The sequence below is a fragment of the Schistocerca nitens genome, chromosome 5 (assembly GCF_023898315.1).
Source record: "Schistocerca nitens isolate TAMUIC-IGC-003100 chromosome 5, iqSchNite1.1, whole genome shotgun sequence".
Taxonomy (NCBI): Eukaryota; Metazoa; Arthropoda; class Insecta; order Orthoptera; family Acrididae; genus Schistocerca; species Schistocerca nitens.
In genome coordinates this window covers 857523938-857542409 of record NC_064618.1, presented here as the reverse complement: position 1 = coordinate 857542409, position 18472 = coordinate 857523938, and positions in this window count along the sequence as shown.

The window sequence follows — 18472 nt, the reverse complement described above, 5'->3', positions numbered from 1 at the left end:
AGTTTCTGATGTGAATCTAGGGGTGGGAGGCAGCCCTCCTTCAAGAGGGATCTCTCCTAGAGAATACTCCTCTGATTTGGAAATAGGAGAGTCGAGATTGTTGGGTATGGCTCTAGGAAGGAATGTATTCAGGAAAACCTGTTCTCTTTTCTGATGCGCTGTACTTGAAAGGAGATCGGGCCCTAGTATTATGAGCAGAGAGTGAGCTCATGTCTTCGTTGTAAGTGGTGCATTGGTTGCTAATTGTGCAGAGTTAGTTGTCATCTTGAAAGGCTTCTTTCGTCTGTCCTTGTAGATTCTGTGGTGTCAAGCGAAGGCCAACCACTCAACGCTGAGCGGTATAGGACACCAATTAGGCGACATAATGGGCCGTTGATTTCATCGGGAACTCAGATGAATTCTCTGCATTGTTACACTTGGAAATCCTGTCTAAATAATGGTCGACTGCTACGCTTTGACCAGCGACACGGGACTAAACTTACACTACTACGAATTCAATAAACGTCCTGCAGCAAACTATCTACACAAGGAAAGAGTGCAAAACTCAACTTGCCTTTTTTCTCACATGATATACGGCGAATTATACCCGCCAGGTTAGCTCAGGGCGCTAATGCGCTGCTTCCTGGACTTGGGTAGGCGCACCAGCCACAGTTCGAATCCGCCCAGCGGATTAACGACTAGGGCCAGTGCGCCAGCCAGCCTGGATGTGGTTTTTAGGCGGTTTTCCACATCCCGCTAGGTGAATACTGAGCTAGTCCCCACGTCCCGCCTCAGATACACGACTCGCAGACATCTGAAAAACGTTCACACTATTTCATGGCCTACACTAGACGCAGACTGCTGGAGTACACCAATTCCATCCCAGGGGGTACAGGGTGGCAACAGGAAGGACTTCCAGTAAGAAGGCCGACCCTGCGCTGAAGTGGGACAAAGGCCCAAAGCAAATGATACACTGCAAACTATGCATGAAGGGCAGCAGGCAGATTCCATATTCCTAGATTTACGAAAAGCATTTAACATGGTGCCATATGCAGACAGTTAACGAAGGTCTGAGCATATGGAATAGGTTCGCACATGTATGAGTGGCTCGAAGACTTGTTAAGTAATAGAAGGGAGCATTTAGTCCTCAACAGCCAGTGTTCATAACAGACAAGGTAGTCATCAGGAGTGCCCCAGGAAACTGTGATAGGACCGCTGTTATTTTGTTATTATGTAAGTTTAAATGCGAACATTTTTAGGTTAGGCTTTACCGTGACTGTTACTGACATTAAATGAAACAACAAGTTTACTGTTACCAGTCACCGTTTTATTTTTCCACGACGCGTTTCGAAGGTTTAAACCTCCATCATCGGGTGGATTTACATTAGTTAGTATTACATATGTGTGTATGTTGTGTTACGATTTTGGAGGAACTTGTGGCACTGCCTAGTGGAGAAACAAGACACTATTTCAGAATATGGTTTTGGATAACTTTTGACAAAAAATTAAACTGATATCTAATGGTAAACTTTAATAAGTAAACTAGAGTACCTCCAGTGGTCACAGGTTCCTTTTTCTGTCGTAACACTTCACATGTATACTGCCACATTTGTAAACAAATATGGCGTCTGGAATCAGCTGGGTGCAAGGTTCGTACAGCAGAAGAGAAGACATAATCGCAAAGTGCAAAGAATATACATCGTAACAACATTATTACAGAATAATCGTTTAAACCATTTGGAGGTGTTTGTTTTGAGGTGTCGAATATATGTGTGTGTACTTCAGGTTTAAACCTTTCAAAATTGGATTTATATACCACTTGAAGTACACACACATATATTCGACACCTCAAAACAAACACCTCCAAATGGTTTAAACGATTATTCTGTAATAATGTTGTTACGATGTATATTCTTTGCACTTTGCGATTATGTCTTCTCTTCTGCTGTACGAACCTTGCACCCAGCTGATTCCAGACGCCATATTTGTTTACAAATGTGGCAGTATACATGTGAAGTGATACGACAGAAAAAGGAACCTGTGACCACTGGAGGTACTCCAGTTTACTTATTAAAGTTTACCATTAGATATCAGTTTAATTTTTTGTCAAAAGTTATCCAAAACCATATTCTGAAATAGTGCCTTGTTTCTCCACTAGGCAGTGCCACAAGTTCCTCCATAATCGTAACACAACATACACACATATGTAATACTAACTAATGTAAATCCACCCGATGATGGAGGTTTAAACCTTCGAAACGCGTCGTGGAAAAATAAAACGGTGACTGGTAACAGTAAACTTGTTGTTTCATTTAATTGTGTAAGTGATTTGGCGGACATGCTGGCCAGGAATCGGTAGTTGTTTGCTGATGATGCTGTGGTGTACTTGAAGGTGTCGAAGTCGAGTGACTGCAGGAGGATATTAGATGACTTATAACAAATTTCTAGTTGGTTTAATGGACTGCAACTGCCTCTAAGTGTGGAAAAATGTAAGTTAACGCGGATGAGTATGAGAAATAAATCTTTATGTTCGAGTACAACATTGGTAGTGTGCTGTCTGACACAGTCACGTCGTTCAAATGTCTGGGTGTAGCGTTGCAAAGCGATATGGGATGCAACGAGCATACGTAGTTTATGTATCAGCCGATAGAGGACAGTACTGGACAGGCGACTGTGATTTAGTTTCGATTGTGCCCACTAGAGAGCACTAAAGCAATACAATGTTTTTCATAAACTGTTCTAGTATTTTCATAAAGTGTTATTATGTCTTTTTGTGTATGTCAAATGTTATAAATGTGTTTTAGCAGTATGAATGATGCGTGAGTGTGGTTTAAGATTAATATGAAGATAATTGTTTAACGAGTTATGTAGTGGGATTTAGTGTGGGAACATTTCGAAGAAGTATGGACGTGGACAAAGGGGATTTTTGCAGAATAGATTTGTAATGTAAGTTTATGGTAAAGGGAAAGTTAATTCAGGTATAAATAACAATAGTAAATAACTTTATGCATAATCAAAACTTCAGCATATTAGATAATTACGTCGGTAAAAAGTGCAGTCGTTAGGTTTACTATTTTGCGATTGGTTATTGATGAAAAGCGCGGATTGACGCGGGAGAATGTTGTTTTGCTATTGGCTGTTGAGTAAACTGACCAATGGTAAAGCAATATTCTTCGCGCGCCTTTCTCTGCTGGTAGAGAAGACTTATTCTAGAGAGGAGTCGGAGCCTAGCCATGAAACAGTTCGGACGTGTGTAGCAGTAGTTCCGATGGAAATGATAAGTTGCCGGATCTAGCTGTTTCATACATCAAAAGTGTTGTAAAGTGACGGCATAATTATTCCGATAGGTGTGTAGAAATTTAGGAATTTTTAAGTGAATTTTGTGACGATAAAAGACATAAATTCCGCGTGGCGTATTGAGCAGGTCGGTGGCTAAAAACTGTGACTGCATTAGGTACCGACAGACTTAATATTTGGCGAACATTCTCAATCCGTATTTTTGTAGCTATTACGTTTTCGGGAAATGCAACACCATAGACATGCTAACGTGAATGAAAGGTATTTTGAGTGACTGTGTTAAGACTAGCACGGGCTTGGCAGTGATACTTGTTCACCTAAGTTTCAGAATATATTAATTAAGGACAAAATTGTCAACCTTTCATTTTGTGTGAAAACTTTCTCCCGAAACGTAGATTAGTGACTTTAATTGCAACCTGGTTCACGTCGAAGTACAGTAGGTTTCGCTCGGCGTCTCTACTGATGATCTGCTGAGACAATGTTCACAGGTAGGTGCAGGTTCGTCGTAAAGGGACGGAAGGAACCGCGCCGCCGCAAGATGGCATGTAAAACGATGGTGCGACCTACTCTGGAGAACTGCTCGAGTGTCTGTAATTCGCTGTGGGTCGGATTAAAGGGAGAGATCGAAGCATTTCAGAGGCAGGCTGCTAGACATGTTACCAGTGCGTAGTAAAATGAAACACCAGCAGCCGTCGTTTTGACGTTATTTTATTATATTACGACCAGTTTCGGTGACTCAGTACACCGGGTCTTAACTGAACTCTAGTCGTACTATGATCCGATCATTGGCCAACATCTATGAATTGGCTTCCGTAGATTACTGAAAAAATGGCGTAATGTCTGCAACCATCACGGTAAAACGCTGGCTATAGTACATTCATTTTATTATAAAAGTGAACGGCCTAAATCCCACAGAAAATCAGTCACAAGGACGGAGATAGAAAAACTTGTAGGTTCGAACAACACACAAATGTTACCGGGAACGCAAATGGGAATCCCTTGACGGAAGGCGGCATTCTTTTCGAGGAGCATTGTTGAGAAAATTTAGAGAATCGACATTTGAAGTTAAATGCAGAACGATTCTACGAGGTTTCAAATAACTTCCGGGAATTCAGTCAGGTAACACTTTCAGCGACCGGCGATATTTCGGCGGGAGAACACCCCGCCATTTTCAAGGAAAACTGCAACGGACAGGCGGCGTACATGCCAATTTAATACCTCGGTTCTCGGAGAGAAGCAGGAAAGATAACACACACACACACACACACTGAACACTAGTGCCACCAAAGATGACCAAAGTCAGAGCTATCGATAGTGAGACTATGAATTCGCAGGTGAGGCAGCATTGACTCTGTTCCTCTGTTTTTTGACAAGGGAGAGAGCCGGATTCCAAACAGAGTTTAACGGCAATAGCAGATCTATATGGCTGTTGTAATCGTGTGTGCCGTTTATGCTCAGTACATCTGTCCTCCACGGTCCTGATAGTTTGACCAATATATGCCATGCCGGACTGCGTAAGGCGGGTGTATATCGTATTCCTTGTAGCTGCGGCATGGCATATATTGGTCAAACTATCAGGACCGTGGAGGACAGATGTACTGAGCATAAACGGCACACACGATTACAGCAGCCAAATAGATCTGCTATTGCCGAACATTGCTTGAGTGTTGGCATATGCTTCTGAATTAGTGGTTCCGCCTCTTGGCATCTCATCAATGAGAATCACACCTTGACAGTCCCAGAACACGGTGATCATGACCTTAAGCCGGCCGAAGTGGCCGTGCGGTTAAAGGCGCTGCAGTCTGGAACCGCAAGACCGCTACGGTCGCAGGTTCGAATCCTGCCTCGGGCATGGATGTTTGTGATGTCCTTAGGTTAGTTAGGTTTAACTAGTTCTAAGTTCTAGGGGACTAATGACCTCAGCAGTTGAGTCCCATAGTGCTCAGAGCCATTTGAACCATTTGAACCATCATGACCTTAACTAGCGGAAGCAGTTGCTTCGAAGTTTTTCTTCTGTGGGGAGTGGGAATGGCGCCATTCCATGGACTGTCGTCTTGTTTCAGTCTCAAAATGGTGAACCCAGGTTCCATCACCTGTCACAGTCTGGGACAAGAAGGCCTCCCCCTCAGCTTCAAAACGTTGCAACAAATCAAGACAAATGTTTTTTTTTTCCACCGTTAGACACCGCCGGGCCCAACTTGCACACACTTTTGAACATCCAAGAGTGCGGATAATTCCATCCACACCCCTTTTGCTGACTGACAGATGCAGCGCCACTTGCCGAATCGTAACGCGTCTGTCCTCGCGAATGACATCAGCTCGCTGCAACACGTCAGGTATGACAGCCGTGGATGGTCTCCCAGACCGCTGCATATCGTGGAGCTCCGCCGAACCGCCTTCTGATGACCTCTTCCTCCGTGCCCAGCGACTGAGTGTACTTCTGAATACGGCCGATGCTCCACAGACTTTGCACAAGCGTTTGTGTATATTCCCCACAGTTTCTTTCTCTGCAGCGAGAAATTCAATGACGGCACATTTCTTGTAACATACGTAACCTACAGACGCCATTTTGAAACTGTCCGCCGGCCGGAGTGGCCGTGCGGTTCTAGGCGCTACAGTCTGGAGCCGAGGGACCGCTACGGTCGCAGGTTCGAATCTTGCCTCGGGCATGGATGTGTGTGATGTCCTTAGGTTAGTTACGTTTAATTAGTTCTAAGTTCTAGGCGACTGATGACCGGGCCGGCCGCGGTGGTCTCGCGGTTCTAGGTGCGCAGTCCGGAACCGTGTGACTGCTACGGTCGCAGGTTCGAATCCTGCCTCGGGCATGGATGTGTGTGATGTCCTTAGGTTAGTTAGGTTTAAGTAGTTCTACGTTCTAGGGGACTAATGACCACAGCAGTTGAGTCCCATAGTGCTCAGAGCCATTTGAACCATTTTTTTGACTGATGACCTCAGAAGTTAAGTCGCTTAGTGCTCAGAGCCATTTTTTTGAAACTGTCCTGCAGCTGCGCTATCTGTCCAAAGTGACTGGAACTTGGCGCACTGACTCAGGAGACTTCAAATAATACGTACGTAACGCTTCGCATTCTTAGCATTGTTTTCGGTTGAGAAAAAAATGTGGAGTAGCAGTTTCTGGGCAACCCTCATAGTGCAGCCAACATACATTTCGCTAAAGGATTACGAAGATGAGATACGAGAAATTAGGCATATAGAGGGCTTATAGAGAGTTCAGAGTGAAACAGGAGAGGAAGTAACTAGTTGTGGTAGATGGTACCCTCCGCCACCCACCGTGTAGTGGCTTGCGGAGTGTGTGTGTAGATGAAGAAGACTTGAGATCCAACCACTGTATTGGATCCTTTGGCACGCACCGTGTAGTGGCTTGCAGAGTATGTGTGCAGATGAAAAAGACTCCAGATCCAACCGCTGTGTTGGATGGAATGTACACACCGCTACGAGATGACTTTTCCGACCGCAGCTTTCTCTCAATTTAGAATGCTGTGCTGCTTACAGGCCCCATTACGGAGGTGAGTAAGCGCGCGCTCCAGGGCCCGGCCGCTTGGCACGGCGACAGTCGCGAGCTGGCAGGCTATTAGCGCCGGCCAGTGCGAGCGCTCGCCGATAGCGGGCAGCGGCGCCGGCCAGGCGGCCAGAGGCAGATGAAAGGCGCGCTCTGCTCCCGAGGCGCGCCAGATAAAAGCCCATTAGGCGGCGCGGGCTCGGTTATTCGCGAGTATCGGACGGACGGCAGTCGTTTGTCGTGTGTCCGGCTAATAGCCGTCTAATTGCAGGGCGAGCAGCGCAGCCCGCGAGACCACCCACGCGCGCGCCGCCCGCTGCGGTTTGCGGTCGGCGTCTTGTTATCCTCCCCAGGCGTTACGTAAGCGCTGCCCGGCTCACAGCGAAAGTGCTGTGCCAGAGTGCGCGCAAAATACCGTGGCCGCTAGATGCGCAGTCGGCTGGGGAGAGCGGCAGTGGTGGGGGGATCGCTGTAGGGGAAATGCCGTTCTAAACTGAAGCCTACGCTCACATTTTTAGTAAATATTAAGAGGGGTCCCTCCACGTCCACACTTGCATGGTCTGTCACCTCATCTTTGGTTAGTATGCAAAAAAAAAAAAAAAGAAAAAAAGTCTACCAGAAATGTAACGATTCATTTTCGCCTGATTTGTTAACCATTTCCAGCTTTGAGAGAAGAGTCAGGAGTGGGGATTTATTAGTAGAACCTACTGTTGTGTACATAGTTCTGCGTAGTCAGCGCGTACACAACTTTCCCACTGGAGCGCGCCCCGCTAAGCACAACAGCGCAGGCGCAGCGCTCGTCTGTCTCTGCACTACGAGATGGCGCTGCCATAGAGACAGACCAAACTCTGCTTCCTCCGATCCGCGTATTAATGTGTAACGCAGCCAGTGAGATTGCTGCTAACGCAGAACCTTTTCTCCTCGCGGATCACACTCGCGCAGTGATACATGAACGTGCGTGGTATTATAACGAGTGTACAGACCTCCGATTAGGCAGTCTGCATTTGTCTGCACCAGTCTGTACCAGTCTGCATTTGTCTGTACCAGTCTATAGTCAAGTTTCAGTCTGCGCCTAATAAGATTACCGTAATCCTGTACATAGCCATGAAGATAAATGTATAGACACTTTTGTCAAGTATCAGAGATATATGTGAGAATAAGATTAACATACCCATACCAAAGGAACTTCAGATTGTCAATTGTAAATAGCATCCAGTACCAAGTTAAGTAATTTTTATGCTTGTTATTATTTTAATAAATGTGTGTACAAATTAATCAAGTTCTGTTTAAAGTTGGTCACCGTCAATCTGCTACTCTAAGTGTGCAAGTGGCATTTCCATCGTCTGACCTAACGGCAGAAGATAAACACGCCACGATAAGACCACGAGACATATTGCTGACACTCACTTACTTCGTTAGAGCGACAAGTCAAATAATCTGATGGTGTGTGTACTGAAGGTCTTACAGTATGCACACCACACCTACGCATTTCTCTTCTTGCCATATCAAAATTTGCTTCTATGTCCAAAACTCAGCTGATTTTGCACAGTCTCACTTCATTAACATGTTGTGCAGACGCAACTGCGAGAGAATTCTGAAACAGTGGTTTATTAAGAGAGGAGCTGAGGAAAAGTAATTTCAGCATCTTATGAAAAGAGCACATCCTCTGTACAAAATAAATGTTTAATGTCTTCACTTATGTGCTTCCAAATCCCATAGAATTTGTGGTTTCACCAGCTAACGAAGGCCCTTAAAAATTACATTCTTTCTTCGGAAAACTCTGTTCTTAGTGGAATAACACAGTAGATAAAGAAGTTTTGCATAATAACCATATGGAAAAATACTCTCCTCTTGGTGCGCTATAATTTGCCAAAATCTCATTTTGATATTTCAGACCGTTCTTCAAACATAAGGAATGTTGCGGATATTTCACTCTGACTTTATCGCTGGCGCAGTGCCATCGCAAATGAGTGTGCTACGTCAGATGAGTTTTCTCAAGATCGGTGACAGATAGAGAACTACAACCAAGTCTAAAGAAAAATTCAATATGTTAGCTAAATTTCGCCCAGTGTTCATCTTCCACTTCATAACTATGACCATTAAGGGGAAGTTTACTATCTTTGACCCGAAAAAAGCATGTTCTTTGAGAATTTTTTTCTCGGGGTGTCTTATAGATGTCAATGTCAAATTTGGTCAATATATTTATTGATATTTTCTCTACAAACTGGAATTTTTTCGACTGGAAATGTCGAAGAGCAAAAGCGGAAGTGCCGTCGGAACGAAACAAAATTTCGCTGTATACCTCCACGCGCAGTATGTCACAGGTTAGCCGGCTCGTCTGAAATCAAAATTGAGTTGACGTTAGAGAAGTGCATAAGATTCTTTAGGAGTTGTAACTCACTTAAGTTATTTGGACCATAGGAAACAAAATGGCGGCCATTTGAAAAAAAAGGGCTTTTTCATCGATTTTTCGACTTCGTTGGACATTTAAAAATATTTACAGTTGATGGGTCGGAATAAAAGTGGTACAACTCCTAGACAATTTAGTTAGATTCGTCTGAAACAAAGAATGAATGATGCCAGTCGGTTCATTATATTTGAAGTTACCATACTGCGCGATAAAAAAGGTCATTTCGAGAAAAACGCGTTTGTAGTTTTGACTACATATAAATGCAATATTATGCAACTTACGTTCAATCTGCTATTCCGGGTCCATAAACTAGTCCTTCCTCTTTCTCATAGAGGGCGTTCTGCTCGATGCGGGCCATCCTGCGCTGCTCCAGAGCCGCTTGAATGCGGTGGTCGTCCGATTTGTTGGCGAGTTGCGTCGAATAGAGGCCCAGGGTGACGTCCGTCGTTGTCATCGTCTTCAGAATTGCTGAATACCCTTCGTCGAAACTGCTCAATGCCAGGAAAGCCGCAATCTCCACAGTCTTCGCACCAGAATGCAAATGCTTGGAGGCTAATTTCCAAACACACGCGTTCAAACTTTCATTTGAATTTTGTGTGTTTCCTCCCAAGCACCGGTACAATAACTCGTCCTCCGGAAGGAAAAAAACTGGTGCGTGGGAAAGGCCGATTTCAGGCAGGTGCATATTTTTGTTCAATCGCGAATAACAAATATTTCCGTTCCGTATTCGGTAAAACCGTTTCAGGGGTAGATTCTAAACACTTTTACGGATCCGAAAATGCAGTTTTTTAAAAAAAATCGATTTTTTGAACCAAAAGATAGTAAACCTCCCCTTAACGAAATGATGGACACATCATAATGAACCCGACATATAAAGCTACAAGTAAGAAATTTTTTACCGAATAGTTTCTGTAAAACCGTTTGAGAAAGGATGCAGGGCGTGCACGTCGGTTCTGCCATCGCCGACTGGCCGAAAGGTGGCAGATATTGTCGGCCTCCCCTTCCACACAAACAAATGAACTCTCCCAGCGCCTCGGACGTTGACTGGTCATTGTGCATCGGCCACCGCATCACGCGCTACCTGTAACACCGATCTGCAGTAGGATTTGGAGTATACGAGAGGCTTTCAAGAAGTAATCCAGCACTTTTTTTTCTGAAACGACGTTACTTTTATTGCCGCTTCCAATGCACCATATTAAAAAAAGGGACAAAAGTCGTCGCACACCTTCTAATACCTTCTTTTTTTCTCAGCGTAGTGCAGCAATTCGACTTGGCATGGACTCCACAACGAGTTGTTGGAAGCCCCCTGCAGAAATACTGAGCCACGCTGCCTGTGCAGCAATCCATAATTGCGAAAGTCTTGCCGGTGCAGGGATTTTGTGCACGAACTGGCCTCTCCATTACGTTCCACAAACTCTCGATGGGATTCATGTTGGGCGGTCTTGGGTGACCAAATCATTCGCTCAAACTGTCCACAGTATTCTTGAAACCATTCGCACAAAACTGTGACTCAGAGATATGGCGCACAGTCATCCATTAAAAATTCTGTCGTTGTTTCGGAATATGAACTCCATGAATGGCTGCAAATCGTCTCCAAGCAGCCGAACATAACCATTTACGGACAGTGATCGGTTCAGATGGACCAGAGGACCCAATCTGTTCCGTGTAAACACAGTCCCACGCCATTATGGAGCCACCACAAGCTTGCACAGTGCCTTGTTCAAAACTTCGTGCCATGGTTTCGTGGGGTCTTTACGGTCCAACCCATATGGTCACCAGCCCAGGAGAGTCGCTGCAGGCTATGTCGTCCTGTTAGCAAACGCATTCGCGTCGGTCGTCTACTGCCTTAGCTCATTAACGCCAAATGTCGCCGCACTGTCCTAACGGATGCATTCGTCGTACGTTCTACATTGATTTCTGCGGTTATTTCATGCAATGTTGCTTGTCTGTAAGCACTGACAATTCTTTGTAAACGCCGCTGCTTTCGGTCGTCCAGTGAGAGCCACGAGGCAGTGTTTTATCCGTGGTGAGAGACAATGCCTGGAACGTGGTATCCTCAGCAGACTCTTGACACCGTAGATCGCGAAATATTGAGTTCCCTGTCTATTTCCGATATGGAATGTCCCATGCCTCTAGCTCCAACGATCATTCCACTGTCAAAGTCTGTTAGTTCCCGTTGTGTGCCATAAACACGACAGAAACCTTATCACGTGACTCAGCTGACTACAAATAACATGTCGAGAGCCGGCCGCTGTGGCCTTGCGGTTCTAGGCGCTTCAGTTCGGAACCACGCGCGGCTGCTACGGTCGCAGGTTCGAATCCTGCCTCGGGCATGGATGTGTGTGATGTCCTTTGGTTAGTTAGGTTGAAGTAGTTGTAACTCTAGGGGACTGATGACCTCAGATGTTAAGGGGCTACGGAAAGGCTCAAAATCATGAAAAATTCAATTTTTACTTTTTTGCGTTTTCTGAATCTGCAGACTATTACCTTTTAATAGATATATAATTTATTCAATTCCGAAGACTACAACTATTTTTAAATTTTTTTGAAATGTGTTCTACATGGGCGTGACCCACTGTGGCGCTGTTAAACTGCTGTAAAATGGTGTTATTATTAACGTCCGTGTTCATCAGGTACATTTTAGTGATGTGAGATAAAGTATGTGTTGTGGCTAACCTGTGATGGTTCAATATATATCGCTGGTGTGATTGTCGATTGTTTCATGTTTATTTACTCTGTCGTTATCTCGATAATATTCGTAATTAATTCTGTTTCTTGAGTCTCTGTTTTGTTGAAGTATAATAATGTGTAAAAGTAAAGTTATTAGAAATCCTCTGAAGGCTTTTAATAAAAGGAGAAATGTTGGAAAGCCAAAGGTATTTAGAAATATGGGAATGAAGATAGGTTCTAACATGGTACGAGCGATGCTTGCTTTAGACAAGGAACGCCTTCGGGCTGCAGACAGGGCTGTAAAGAGTCTAGAAATACAAGCAAGAGTAAACAGGAGGAGGAACAAGAGGAAGCTGGAGGAGGAGTTTGCAGAGGATGAAGATAATCCATCCTATGGACCTGGAATGCACTAAAAAGTTAATCAAATCTTTGTCGCTCGATTCCCAAAACTTTTATTTTCTCATACTAATTACATGTTTTCTAAGGATCTTCCAAACATATTTGTTTCAAACTTTCAGTAAATGTTACACAGTACCTTCTGCATATTTTAACACAGCCTTTTTCCAAAAAACTGTATATTTTTGAATATATAAATAAAAAATTGCAAAAAAATGTTGTGAATTTTCATTACAATTGAAAAAAATCATTTTTAATAACTGAACTAAAATTTTGTAAAATCCCTGTGTTAAGTTGTAGCCCATATTCCAATAAATAATCTGTAAAAAGTTCAACTTCCTACCTCAAATACTTTGTGAGGAAAGATGTAATTTATAAGCGTTATTTTAACATTGCAAGTATAGGGCGTTCCGGAGCCCCTTAAGTACCATAGTGCTCAGAGCCATTTGAACCATTTGAACATGTCGAGCAGTGCACTGGCCTTGTACCTTGTGTTCGCGATACTAGCGCTATCTCTGCTCTGCTTCATCACCTTGGTGCATTCCCCACTCTTTTGGCTACAAAATCCTACTTTTCAACATAATCTCCGTTCAGTGCGACGGCGTTGCCTCACCTTGCTGGGTGGGCCCATATGCCTGCGTGACACCACTCCACGGGTCGTCGTCGGGGGCAACGTCCTGCTGCATCAATAACCTCCCACTCATCCACGTGCTGCTTCCCGCTCAGTTTATGCTTCGTTGTGTCAAACACAGGAACCTTAGAAGATGTGATATCCGGGCTGTAGGGTTGACAAGGAGGAACAGGCAAATGAAGTTTTGTGAGCTTCTCTCTGCTACGCAGGCTTTCGTGGGGCCTTGTGTCGGGATGGAGAAGGAGAAGTTGATTTGCATTTTTGTGGCCACGAACACGCTGAAGTCGTTTCTTCAATTTACTGAGGGTAGAACAAAACACTTCCGAGTTGACCGCCGCGCCATGAGTGATGACATCAGAATAATCCTTGTCCATGGATTGCCGCTTCGTTTCCGGTTCGAAGTGATGTACCGGGTGATCAAAAAGTCAGTATAAATTTGAAAACTTAATAAACCACGGAATAATGTAGATAGAAAAATTGACACGCATGCTTGGAATAACATGGAGTTTTATTAGAACCAAAAAAACACCCCATATTGCTAGACGCGTTAAAGATCTGTTGCGCGCGTCGTTTGGTGATGATCGTGTGCTCAGCCGCCACTTTCGTCATGCTCGGCCTCCCAGGTCCCCAGACCTCGGTCCGTGCGATTATTGGCTTCGGGGTTACCTGAAGTCGCAAGTGTATCGTGATCAACCGACATCTCTACGGATGCTGAAAGACAACATCCGACGCCAATGCCTCACCATAACTGCGGACATGCTTTACAGTGCTGTTGTCTGGAGCCGAGCGACCGGTACGGTCGCAGGTTCGAATCCTGCCTCGGGCATGGATGTGTGTGATGTGCTTAGGTTAGTTCGGTTTAATTAGTTCTAAGTTCTAGGCGACTGATGACCTCAGAAGTTAAGTCGCATAGTGCTCAGAGCCATTTGAACCATTTTTTGAACAGTGCTGTTCACAACATTATTTCTCGACTACAGGTATTGTTGAGGAATGACGGTGGACATATTGAGCATTTCCTGTAAAGAACATCATCTTCGCTTTGTCTTACTTTGTTATGCTAATTATTGCTATTCTGATCAGATGAAGCGCCACCTGTCGGGCATTTTTTGAACGTTTGTATTTTTTTGGTTCTAGTAAAATCCCATGTCATTCCAAGCATGTGTGTCAATTTTTACCTCTCTATCTACATTATTCCGTGATTTATTCAGTTTTCAAATGTATACCGAATTTTTGATCACTCGGTACAAATTTCGCCGCCAGCGACGATTTTCGAGAAAAAATTGTCACAGTCATCCTCGTAACGTGCAAGCAATTCCGCACAGATGGTCCTTCATTGCTTTTTATTGTGTTGTGTTAGGCTGCGAGGAATCCAGCGGGCACACACCTTTGTGTGCCTCAAGTTGTGGACGAATGTGTCAACACTACCAATAGAGATGTCCAGTTATGCAGTGATTGTCTGATTTGTCATCCGTCGATCGTTTCGAATGAGTATGTCCGCGCGATTCAGTATTGCTGGAGTGACAGGGTGTGCGGCCGGCCGGCACGAGGGAGATCGAAGAGGTTCGCGCGACATCGATGAGGTGGTGACAGGCGCCTCGCCCAACGACGCATCGTGCTTTTGTTCACTGCCAGTCCCCTGTAGGCACTCTGCAAGCTCCTACGAATACCTGCGATACTCTAGTTTTCCGAAAAAACTAACTCAGGGACAGCTCTCTGCTTCGAAGGCACCTCCGATACAGACGCCATTTTGAGGACTACATACGAGGTGTGGCTAGAAAAAAACCGGACTAGTACTGGTGAAACAATAAAACGAATGCAATAAGGCTGAAAGTCGCGTGGCCTGTCACGTGACTCTCGCTCCGCCTACTGCTCGAGTTTCATCTGCCTCCTGCACTCAGTCTGCCCGTGGCGTCTGTTTTAAGTAGTTGACGGTTAGTCTGTGCGTCGGAAAATGTTGAGTGTACAGAAAGAACAGCGTGTTAACATCAAATTTTGTTTCAAACTAGGAAAATCTGCAAGTGAAACGTTTGTAATGTTACAACAAGTGTACGGCGATGATTGTTTATCGCGAACACAAGTGTTTGAGTGGTTTAAACGATTTAAAGATGGCCGCGAAGACACCAGTGATGACACTCGCACTGGCAGACCATTGTCAGCAAAAACTGATGCAAACATTGAAAAAATCGGTAAACTTGTTCGACAAGATCGCCGTTTAACAATCAGAGCAGTGTCTGAGTTAACAGGAGTTGACAAGGAAAGTGTTAGGCAGATTCTTCATGAAAGTTTCAACATGAACAAAGTGTGTTCAAAAATGGTTCCAAAGTGTCTCACAATTGAACAGAAGGAACGCCGAAGAATGATTTGTTCTGACATCCCGGAAAACATTGAAAGTGATCCCACCTTCTTACAAAATGTTATTACTTGCGATGAATCGTGGTTTTTTACTTACGATCCCGAAACTAAACGCCAATCGATGCATTGGAAAACTCCTGGTTCTCCACGACAAAAAAAAGCACGAATGTCAAAATCGAAATTCAAGGCAATGATGATTGTTTTTTTTACATCAAAGGAGTTGTGCACATTGATTGGGTACCAGAGGGACAAACAGTGAATCAGCATTACTACATTAGCGTCCTGGCTACCCTACGTGAGCGAGTACGGAGAAAACGGAACGATTTGTGGAGAAAAAAGTCATGGATCCTTCACCAAGACAATGCCCCAGCTCACAGTGTGTTGTCAGTGAAGACGTTTTTGGCAAAACACAACATTCCCATCTTAGATCATCCACCCTACTCACCTGATTTGGCCCCTTGTGACTTTTTTCTTTTCCCTAAAGTCAAGTCAGCTTTGAAAGGAACTAGATTTGAGACTGTTGAAGCAGTAAAAGAAAAAGCGACGGAAGTAATGTATGGACTTACCGAAAATGATCTGCAGCATTGCTATGAACAGTGGAAAATTCGTATGGAGCGGTGTAGAGACCGAGGAGGAGAGTACATTGAAGGAGATAACATGAAATTGTAAATAATTGTAAATAAATGTTTTTTCCAGCATCAGTCCGGTTTTTTTACTAGCCGCACTTCGTACATTATGTGATCAAAAGTATCCCGACACCTGGCTTAAAATGACTTACAAGTTCGTGGCGCCCTCGATGGGTAATGCGGGAATTCAGTATGGTGTTAGCCCACCATTAGCCTTGACGACAGCTTCCACTCTCGCAGGTATACATTCAGTCAGGTGCTGGAACGTTTCTTGGGGAATGGCAGCCCATTCTTCACGGAGTGCTGCACTGGGGAGAGCTATCGATGTCGGTTGATGAGGCTTGGCACGAAGTCGGAGTTCCAAAACATCCCGAAGGTGTTCTATAGGATTCAGGTCAGGACTCTCTGCAGGCCACTCCATTACAGGGATGTTATTGTCGTCTAACCACTCCGCCACAGGTCGTCCATTATGGTGTTGAAAGATGCAATAGCCATCCCCGAATTGCTCTTTCTGAAGATAGGTTTAAGCCTGATACAAGTCATGAGTAAACAAATATTTCACTTTATTACTGTCACTTCTATGCAGTCGCAAGTTCTTCAAGCATGCGTAGATAAAATAGTGCAATAAGTTGTTTAATTTTGTAAGACTTTATGATTTTGCAATTTTCCTCAATAGAAATCCATTACGTCTGAGTTTCCAGTGGAATTCTTGACCAAATTTTAAATGGTACATTATGGCTTGACGGTAACAGAATTATCAGTTTCACTCCTATATACACATTAACTAATTCGCCAAGAGAGTATCCGTCGGATGGGAACAAAGATATTCTTCTGTTTGGCGGTGTCGCAGCGTTTGTTAAGCAGTCTGGCAGGCGTCCGGCCGCATTTAGTCACAAGCACGCAGAACAGCCGCCACGCGCTCTCCTTTCTGTTTATTGCGGCCGGTTTATTTCCGACCAACGACAAGTGACCGACAGAGGGCTGTATTTTTAAGCCGTCGGACGATCGTCGTGACAGGAGCAGAAGGCGTCTGTAAACACCAGCCAATTGGATCAGAAATCCCTCACGCATAATCTGCCCACACGTTCTCCACTCAGCACTAAGCTCTCTCTGCCAATGGAAACTGCATCACTTTCTACGACACTATTCCTGTTGAGGACTGGTACAATCCAACAAAGTTCTCATCGACACGTATCGTAGTAGCTACAGCATTTCTTAATGGATTTCGTCCCCGTCATGCACATCTACAACTCTGATCGTGGATTTTCTACTAAAAGTGTTGAAGTAAGATTCTAAATCCATACGAGAGTTATTCAACATACGTATCGCTGCACAGTGCAGAGCCTTTGAAAATCTATTCACAACGTACATCTACATCTACATGGATACTCTGCAAATCACATTTAAGTGCCTGGCAGAGCGTTCATCGAACCACCTTCACAATTCTCTATTATTCCAATCTCGTATAGCGCGCGGAAAGAATGAACACATGTATCCTTCCGTACGAGCTCTGATTTCCCTTATTTTATCTTGGTGATCGTTCCTCCCTATGTGGGTCGGTGTCAACAAAATATTTTCGCATTCGGAGGAGAATTTCGTGAGAACATTCCGTCGCAACGAATAACGACTTTCTTTTAATGATGTCCAGCCCAAATCCTGTATTATTTCTATGACACTCTCTCCCATATTTCGCGATAATACAAAACGTGCTGCCTTTCTTTGAACTTTTTTATGCACTCCGTTAGTTCTATCTGGTAAGAATCCCACACCGCGCAGCAGTATTCTAAAAGAGCACGGACAAACGTACTGTAGGCAGTCTCCTTAGTAGGTCTGTTACATTTTCTAATAAAACGTAGTCTTTGGTTAGCCTTCCCCACAACATTTTCTATGTGTTTCTTCCAATTTAGCCGGCCGCGGTGGCCGTGCGGTTCTAGGCGCTGCAGTCCGGAACCGCGGGACTGCTACGGTCGCAGGTTCGAATCCTGCCTCGGGCATCGATGTGTGTGATGTCCTTAGGTTAGTTAGGTTTAAGTAGTCCTAAGTTCTAGGGGATTGATGACCCCTTCCAATTTAAGTTGTTCGTTATTGTAGTACCTAGGTATTTAGTTGAATTTACGGCTTTTAGATTTGACTGATTTATCGTGTCACCGAAGTTTAACGAGTTCCTTTTAGCACTCATGTGGATGACCTCACACTTTTCGTTATTTAGGGTCAACTGCCACTTTTCGCACCATTCAGATATCTTTTCTAAATCGTTTTGCAGTTTGTTTTGGTCTTCTGATGACTTTATTAGTCGATAAACGACAGCGTCATCTTCAAACAACCGAATACGGCTGCTCAGATTGTCTCCAAAATCGTTTATATAGATAAGCAACAGCAAAGGGCCTATAACACTACCTTGGGAAACACCAGAAATCACTTCTGTTTTACTCGATGACTTTCCGTCAATTACTACGAACTGTGGCCTCTCTGACAGGAAATCACAAATCCAGTCACATAACTGAAACGATATTCCATAAGCACGCAATTTCACTACGAGCCGCTTGTGTGGTACAGTGTCAAAAGCCTTCCGAAAATCCAGAAATACGGAATCG